Below are 9,506 nucleotides of genomic sequence, written 5' to 3' on the forward strand. Positions count from 1 at the left end.
AAATTCTTACTCAAGTATCCTTTTATGCTATCCAAAAAATCATTATTATTTCCAATCAACAATATGTCATCCACATATAATATTAGAAATGCTACAGAGCTCCCACTCACTTTCTTGTAAATACAGACTTCTCCTATATAAAACCATATGCTTTGATCACATTATCAAAGCGTATATTCCAACTCCGAGAGGCTTGCACCAGTCCATAAATGGATCGCTGGAGCTTGCACACTTTGTTAGCACCTTTTGGATCGACAAAACCTTCTGGTTGCATCATATACAACTCTTCTTTAAGAAATCCATTAAGGAATGCAGTTTTGACATCCATTTGCCAAATTTCATAATCATAAAACACGGCAATTGCTAACATGATTTGGACAGACTTAAGCATCACTACGGGTGAGAAGGTCTCATTGTAGTCAACTCCTTGAACTTGTCGAAAACCTTTCGCAACAAGTCGAGCTTTGTAGACAGTAACATTACCGTCAGCGTTAGTCTTTGCTACATCTTGAGCTTGTGTTGGTTTTTCCCTTGAAGAGGAAAGAGTGATGCAGCAAAGTAGCGTAAGTATTTCCCTCAGTTTTTGAGAACCAAGGTATCAATCCAGTAGGAGGCTCCTTAAAAGTCCCACGCGCGTACACAAACAAACAAGAACCTCGCAACCAACGCGATAAAGGGGTTGTCTATCCCTTCACGGTAACTTGTGAAAGTGAGATCTAATAGAGATAATAAGATAAGATAAATATTTTTTGTATTTTATAGATGGAAAAGTAAAGGTGCAAATAAAAGTACATGGAAAACTTATATGATAAAAGATAGACCCGGGGGCCATAGGTTTCACTAGTGACTTCTCTCAGGATAGCATAAGTATTACGGTGGGTGAACAAATTACTTTCGAGCAATTGATAGAAAAGCGCATAGTTATGAGATTATCTAGGCATGATCATGTATATAGGCATCATGTCCGTGACAAGTAGACCGAAACGATTCCGCATCTACTACTATTACTCCACACATCGACCGACTCCTGCCTACATCTAGAGTATTAAGTTCATGAAGAATAGAGTAACGCATTAAGAAAGATGACATGATGTAGAGGGATAAATTCATGCAATATGATATAAACCCCATCTTTTTATCCTCGATGGCAACAATACAATACGTGCCTTGCTGCCCCTGCTATCACTGGGAAAGGACACTGCAAGATTGAACCCAAAGCTAAGCACTTCTCCCATTGCAAGAAAGATCAATCTAGTAGGCCAAACCAAACTGATAATTCGAAGGGACTTGCAAAGATAGCTTAATCACACATAAAAGAATTCAAAGAAGATACAAATATTTCTCATAGATAAACTTGATCATAAACCCATAATTCATTGGATCTCGACAAACACACCACAAAAAGAGTTACATCGAATAGATCTCCAAGAAGATCGAGGAGAACTTTGTATTGAGATTCAAAGAGAGAGAAGAAGCCATCTAGCTAATAACTATGGAACCGAAGATCTGTGGTAAACTACTCACAACTCATCGGAGAGGCCTTGGAGATGATGTAGAGGCCCTCCATGGTCGATTCCCCCTCCGACGGAGCACCGGCGAAGGCAACAAGATGGGATCTCGCGGATACAGAAGGTTGCGACGGTAGAAATAGTTTTTCGTGGTGCTCCTGGATGTTTTCGGGATACGTGGATATATATAGGAGGAAGAAGTAGGTCGGTGGACGCTCAAGGGGCCCACGAGGGTGGGGGGCGCGCCGGGTATCCTCGTGGCCGCCTCGTCTATTGCTTGACTTCCACTCCAAGTCCCCTGGATTGCGTTTGTTCCAAAAAGATCGCTGCCGAAGGTTTCATTCCGTTTGGACTCCGTTTGATATTCCATTTCTTCGAAACACTGAAATAGGCAAAAAAACAACAATTTGGGCTGGGCCTCCGGTTAGTAGGTTAGTCCCAAAAATGATATAAAAGTGTAAAGTAAAGCCCATAAACATCCAAAACGGGTAATATAATAGCATGGAACGATCAAAAATTATAGATACGTTGGATACGTATCAGTCTTCTTCTTGAAGATCCATTTATTTTCTATGGCTTGCCGATCATCGGGCAAGTCCACCAAAGTCCACACTTTGTTCTCATACATGGATCCCATCTCATATTTCATGGCCTCAAGCCATTTTGCGGAATTTGGGCTCATCATCGCTTCCTCATAGTTCATAGGTTCATCATGGTCTAGTAACATGACTTCCAGAATAGGATTTCCGTACCACTCTCGTGCGGACCGTACTCTGGTTGACCTATGAGGTTCGGTAGTAACTTGACCTGAAGTTTCATGATCATCATCATTAGCTTCCTCACTAATTGGTGTAGGAATCACTAGAACTGATTTCTGTGATAAACTACTTTCCAATTCGGGAGAAGGTACAATTACCTAATCAAGTTCTACTTTCCTCCCACTCACTTCTTTCGAGAGAAACTCCTTCTCTACAAAGGATCCATTCTTAGCAACGAATATCTTGCCTTCGGATCTGTGATCGAAGGTGTACCCAATAGTTTCCTTTGGGTATCCTATGAATACGCGTTTCTCCGATTTGGATTCCAGCTTATTAGGTTGAAGCTTTTTCACATAAGCATCGCAGCCCCAAACTTTAAGAAATGTCAGCTTGGGTTTCTTGGCAAACCACAGTTCATATGGTGTTGTCTCAACGGATTTAGATGGTGCCCTATTTAAAGTGAATGCAGCCATCTCTAAAGCATAACCCCAAAACAATAGAGGTAAATCAGTAAGAGACATCATAGATCACACAATATCTAATAAAGTACGGTTACGACATTCGAACACACCATTACGCTGTGGTGTTCCAGGTGGCGTGAGTTGGGAAACTATTCCACATTGTTTCAAATGAAGACCAAACTCGTAACTCAAATATTCGCCTCCGCGATCAGATCATAGAAACTTTTTTTCTTGCTACGATGATTTTCCACTTCACTTTGAAATTCTTTGAACTTTTCAAATGTTTCAGACTTATGTTTCACTAAGTAGATATACCCATATCTGCTCAAATCATCTGTGAAGGTCAGAAAATAATGATACCCGCCGCAATCCTCAACACTCATCAGACCGCATACATCGGTATGTATTATTTCCAATAAGTCAGTTGCTCGCTCCATTGTTCCAGAGAACGGAGTCTTAGTCATCTTGCCCATGATGCATGGTTCGCAAGCACCAAGTGATTCATAATCAAGTGATTCCAAAAGTACATCAATATGGAGTTTCTTCATGCGCTTTACACCAATATGACCTAAATGGCAGGGCCACAAGTAAGTTGCACTGTCATTATTAACCTTTCATCTTTATGCTTCAATATTATGAACATGTGTATCACTACGATCGAGATCCAACAAGAATAGACCACTTAACAAGGGTGCATGACCATAAAAGATATTACTCATATAAATAGAACAGCCATTATTCTCTGATTTAAATGAATAACCGTCTTGCATCAAACAAGATCTAGATATAATGTTTATGCTCAACGCTGGCACCAAATAACAATTACTCAGGTCTAAAACTAATCCCGAAGGTAGATGTAGAGGTAGCGAGCCGACGGCGATCACATCGGCCTTGGAACAATTTCCGACGCGCATCGTCACCTCGTCCTTAGCCAATCTTGTTTAATCCATAGCCCCTATTTCGAGTTGCAAATATGAGCAACCGAACCAGTATCAAATACCCAGGCGCCACTACGAGCATCAATAAGGTACATATCAATAACATGTATATCAAATATACCTTTCACTTTGCCATCCTTCTTATCCGCCAAATACTTGGGGCAGTTCCGCTTCTAGTGACCAGTCCCTTTGTAGAAGAAGCACTCAGTTTCAGGCTTAGGTCCAAAGTTGGGCTTCTTCTAGGGAGTAGCAACTTGCTTGCTATTCTTCTTGAAGTTCCCCTTCTTCCCTTTGCCCTTTTTGTTGAAACTAGTGGTCTTGTTAACCATCAACACTTGATGCTCCTTCTTGATTTCTACCTCTACAACCTTTAGCATTGCAAAGAGCTCGGGAATTGTCTATTCCATACCTTGCATAATATAGTTCATCATGAAGCCTTTGTAGCTTGGTGGAAGTGATTGAAGAACTCTGTCAATGACACTATCATCAGGAATATTAACTCCTAGCCGAATCAAGTGGTTATGGTACCCAGACATTCTAAGTATGTGTTCACTAAAAGAACTATTCTCCTCCATTTTGCAGCTATAGAACTTGTTGGAGACTTCATATCCCTCAACTCGGGCATTTGCTTTAAATATTAACTTCAACTCTTGGAACATCTCATATGCTCCATGATGTTCAAAACGTCTTTGAAGTCCTGATTCTAAGCCGTAAAGCATGGCACACTAAACTATCGAGTAGTAATCAACACGCGACTGCCAGGCATTCACAATGTCTGCAATTGCTGGTGCAGGTGGTACACCTAGCGGTGCTTCAAGGACATAATTCTTTTGTGTAGCAATGATGATAATCTCAAGTTACGGACCCAGTCCGTGTAATTGCTACCATCATCTTTCAACTTAGCTTTCTCTAGGAACGCATTAAAATTCAAGGGAACGGTAGCACGGGCCATTGATCTACAACAACATAGATATGCAAAAAACTATCAAGACTAAGTTCATGATAAATTAAAGTTCAATTAATCAAATTACTAAACAACTCTCACTTAGATAGACATCCCTCTAGTCATCTAAATGATTATGTGATCCATATCAACTAAACCATGTCTGATCATCACGTGAGATGGAGTAGTTTTCAATGGTGAACATCTCTATGTTGATCATATCTACTATATGATTCACGTTCGACCTTTCAGTCTCAGTGTTCCGAGGCCATATCTGCATATGCTAGGCTCGTCAAGTTTAACCCGAGTACTGCACGTGCAAAACTGGCTTGCACCCGTTGTATGTGAATGTAGAGCTTATCACACCCGATCATCACATGGTGTCTCGGCACGACGAACTGTAGCAATGGTGCATACTCAGGGAGAACACTTATACCTTGAAATTTAGTGAGGGATCATCTTATAATGCTACCATCATACTAAGCAAAATAAGATGCATAAAAGATAAACATCACCTGCAATCAAAAAATGTGACATGATATGGCCATCATCATCTTGTGCCTTCGATCACCATCTCCAAAGCACCGTCATGATCTCCATTGTCACCGGCTTAACACCTTGATCTCCATCGTAGCATCATTGTCGTATCGCCAACTATTGCTTCTATGACTTCCGCTACCGCTTAGTGATAAGCAATTACATGGCGATTGCATTTCATATAATAAAGCGACAACCATATGGCTCATGCCAGTTGCCGATAACTCTGTTACAAAACATGATCATCTCATACAACAATTTATATCACATCATGTCTTGACCATATCACATCACAACAAGCCCTGCAAAAACAAGTTAGACATCCTCTACTTTGTTGTTGCAAGTTTTACGTGGCTGCTACTGGCTTTTAGCAAGAACCATTCTTACCTATGCATCAAAACCACAACGATCTTTCGTCAAGTGTGCCGTTTTAACCTTCAACAAGGACCGGCCATAGTCAAATTCGATTCAATAAAAGTTGGAGAAACAGACACCCGCCAGCCACCTGTGTGCAAACCACATCGGTAGAACCAGTCTCATGAACGCGGTCATGTAATGTCAGTCTGGGCCGCTTCTTCCAACAATTCCGCCGAATCAAAGTAAGATGTTGGTGGTAAGCAATATGACTATTATCGCCCAGAATTCTTTGTGTTCTACTCGTGCATATCATCTACGCATATACCTGATTCGGATGCCACTGTTGGGAACATAGCATGTAATTTCAAAAAAAATCCTACTAACACGCAAGATCTATCTAGGAGATGCATAGCAACAAGAGGGGGAGAGTGTGTCCACATACCCTCTTAGACCGAAAGCGGAAGCGTTAGTTAACGCGGTTGATGTAGTCAAACGTCTTCATGTTCCAACCGATCCAAGTACTGAACGTACGACATCTCCGTGTTCAGCATACGTTCAGCTTGATGGAGTCCCTCGAACTCTTGATCCAATAGAGGGTTGAGGGAGAGTTCCGTCAACACGACGGTGTTGTGACAGTGTTGATGATGTGATCCACGCAGGGCTTCGCCTAAGCACTACGATGCTATGACTGGAGGAGTAAACTGTGGAGGGGGCATCGCACACGGCTAAGAATAATTGTTGTGTCTTTAGGGTGCCCCTGCCCCCTTATATAAAGGAGGAGGGGAGGAGCCGCCCAGCCTAGGGGCACGCTCAGTGTGGGGAGTCCTACTAGGACTCCCTAGTCCTAGTAGGATTCCCCTTTCCTTTTCCGGAGAGGGGAGAAGGGGAAAGGTGGAGAGGGAGAAGGAAAGAGGGGTCCGCGCCCCCACCCCTTGTCCAATTCGGACTGGGATTGGGGGTGGGGACGTGCGCCACCTCCTAGCCGCTACCTCCTCTTCTCCACTAAGGCCCATGTAGGCCCATTAACCCCCCGGGAGGTTCCAATAACCTCCCGGTACTCCAGAAAATGTCCGAACCTTTCCGAAACCATTCCGGTGTCCGAACATAACCTTCCAATATATCAATCTTTACCTCTCGGCCATTTCGAGACTCCTCGTCATGTCTATGATCTCATCCGGGACTCCTAACAAACTTCGGTCATCGAAAACACATAACTCATAATACAAATCGTCATCGAACGTTAAGTGTGCGGACCCTACGGGTTCGAGAACTATGTAGACATGATGGAGACACATCTTCGATCAATAACCAATAGCGGAACCTGGATGCTCATATTAGATCCTACATATTCTACGAAGATCTTTATCGGTCAAACTGCACAACAATATATGTTGTTCCCTTTGTCATCGATATGTTACTTGCCCGAGATTCGATCGTCGCTATCATCATACCTAGTTCAATCTTGTTACTGGTAAGTCTCTTTACTCGTTCTGTAATGTTTCATCCCGCAACTAACTCATTAGTCACATTGCTTGCAAGGCTTATAGTTATGAGCATTACCGAGAGGGCCCAGAGATACCTCGCCGATACACGGAGTGACAAATCCTATTCTCGATCTATGCCAACCCAACAAACACCTTCGGATACACCCGTAGAGCATCTTTATTATCACCCAGTTACGTTGTGATGTTCGATAGCACACAAGGTGTTGCTCCGGTATTCAGGAGTTGCATAATCTCATAGTGAGAGGAACATGTATAAGTCACGAAGAGAGTAGTAGCAATAAAACTTAACGATCATTATGCTAAGCTAACAGATGGGTCTTGTCCATCACATCATTCTCTAATGATGTGATCCCATTTATCAAATGACAACTGATGTCTACTACACAACCTTCTTCTTGTAGACGTTGGACCTGCAAGTGCACATGTTTGTAGGACAGTAGCAAATTTCCCTCAAGTGGATGACCTAAGGTTTATCAATCCGCAGGAGGCGTAGGATGAAGATGGTCTCTCTCAAGCAACCCTGCAACCAAATAACAAAGAGTCTCTTGTGTCCCCAATAGAGCCAATACAATGGTAAATTGTATAGGTGCACTAGTTCGGCGAAGAGATGGTGATACAAGTGCAATATGGATGGTAGATAAAGGTATTTGTAATATGAAATTATAAAAACAGCAAGGTAACTAATGATAAACGTGAGCATAAACGATATTGCAATGCTAGGAAACAAGGCCTAAGGTTCATACTTTCACTAGTGCAAGTTCTCTCAACAATAATAACATAGATAGATCATATAACAATCCCTCAACATGAAACAAATAGTCACTCCAAAGCCACTAATAGCGGAGAACAAACGAAGAGATTATGGTAGGGTACGAAACCACCTCAAAGTTATTCTTTCGGATCAATCTATTCAAGAGTTCGTACTAGAATGACACCTTAAGACAGAAATCAACCAAAACCCTAATGTCACCTAGATACTCCATTGTCACCTCAAGTATCCGTGGGCATGATTATACGATATGCATCACACAATCTCAGATTCATCTATTCAACCAACACAAAGTACTTCAAAGAGTGCCCCAAAGTTTCTACCGAAGAGTCAAGAACGTGTGCCAACCCCTATGCATAGGTTCATGGGCGGAACCCGCAAGTTGGTCACCGAAACATACATCAAGTGGCACATGATATCCCATTGTCACCACAGATAAGCACGGCAAGACATACATCAAGTGTTCTCATAAAAGACTCAATCTGATAAGATAACTTCAAAGGTAAAACTCAATTCATCACAAGAGAGTAGAGGGGGAGAAACATCATAAGATCCAACTACAATAGTAAAGCTTGGGATACATCAAGATCGTGCCATAGAGGGAACACAAGAGAGAGAGATCAAACACATAGCTACTGGTACATACCCTCAGCCTCGAGGGTGAACTACTCCCTCCTTGTCATGGATAGCGCCGGGATGATGAAGATGGCCATCGGTGAAGGATCCCCCCTCCGGCAGGGTGCCGGGAAGGGCTCCCGAGTGGTTTTTGGTGGCTATAGAGGCTTGCGGCGGCGGAACTCCCGATCTATCTTGATATTCGATGTTTTTAGGGTACGTAGGCTTATATAGGCGAAAGAAGTTGGTCGGGAGGTGCTCGAGGGGCCCACGAGACAGGGGGCGTGCCCAGTAGGGGGGCACCCTCCTATCTCGTGGCCTCCTCGAGGCTCTTCTGACGTGAACTCCAAGTCTCCTGGATCATAATCTTCCCAAAAATCACGCTGCCGAAGCTTTCGTTCCGTTTGGACTCCGTTTGATATTCCTTTTCTTCGAAATACTGAAACAGGCAATAAAACAGCAATATGGGTTGGGCCTTCGGTTAATAGGTTAGTCCCAAAAGTAATATAAAAGTGTATAATAAAGCCCATAATCATTCAAAACATGTAATATAATAGCATGGAACAATCAAAAATTATAGATACGTTGGAGACGTATCAAGCATCCCCAAGCTTAATTCCTGCTCGTCCTCGAGTAGGTAAATGATAAAAACAGAATTTTTGATGTGGAATGCTACCTAGCATAATTCTCAATGTAATTTTATTTTATTGTGGCATGAATGTTCAGATCCAAATGATTCAAAATAAAGTTCATATTGATAAAAGAAATAGTAATACTTCAAGCATACTAATCAAAGTAATCATGTCTTCTCAAAATAACATGGCAAAAGAAAGTTCATTCCTACAAAATCATATAGTTAGGCTATGCTTCATTTTCATCACACAAAGATGTTCCCAGTTTCTATACCCCCGATGACAAGCCAAGCAATTGTTTCATACTTAAATAATCTCAAACTTTTTCAACCTTCACGCAATACATGAGCGTGAGCCATGGATATAGCACTATGGGTGGAATAGAATATAATGATGGGGGTTGTGTGGAGAAGACAAAAAAAGGAGAAAGTCTCACATTGACGAGGATAATCAATGGGCTATGGAGATGCCCATCAATTGATG

This window comes from Triticum aestivum, chromosome 6B (genome assembly GCF_018294505.1).
Source record: "Triticum aestivum cultivar Chinese Spring chromosome 6B, IWGSC CS RefSeq v2.1, whole genome shotgun sequence".
Taxonomy (NCBI): Eukaryota; Viridiplantae; Streptophyta; class Magnoliopsida; order Poales; family Poaceae; genus Triticum; species Triticum aestivum.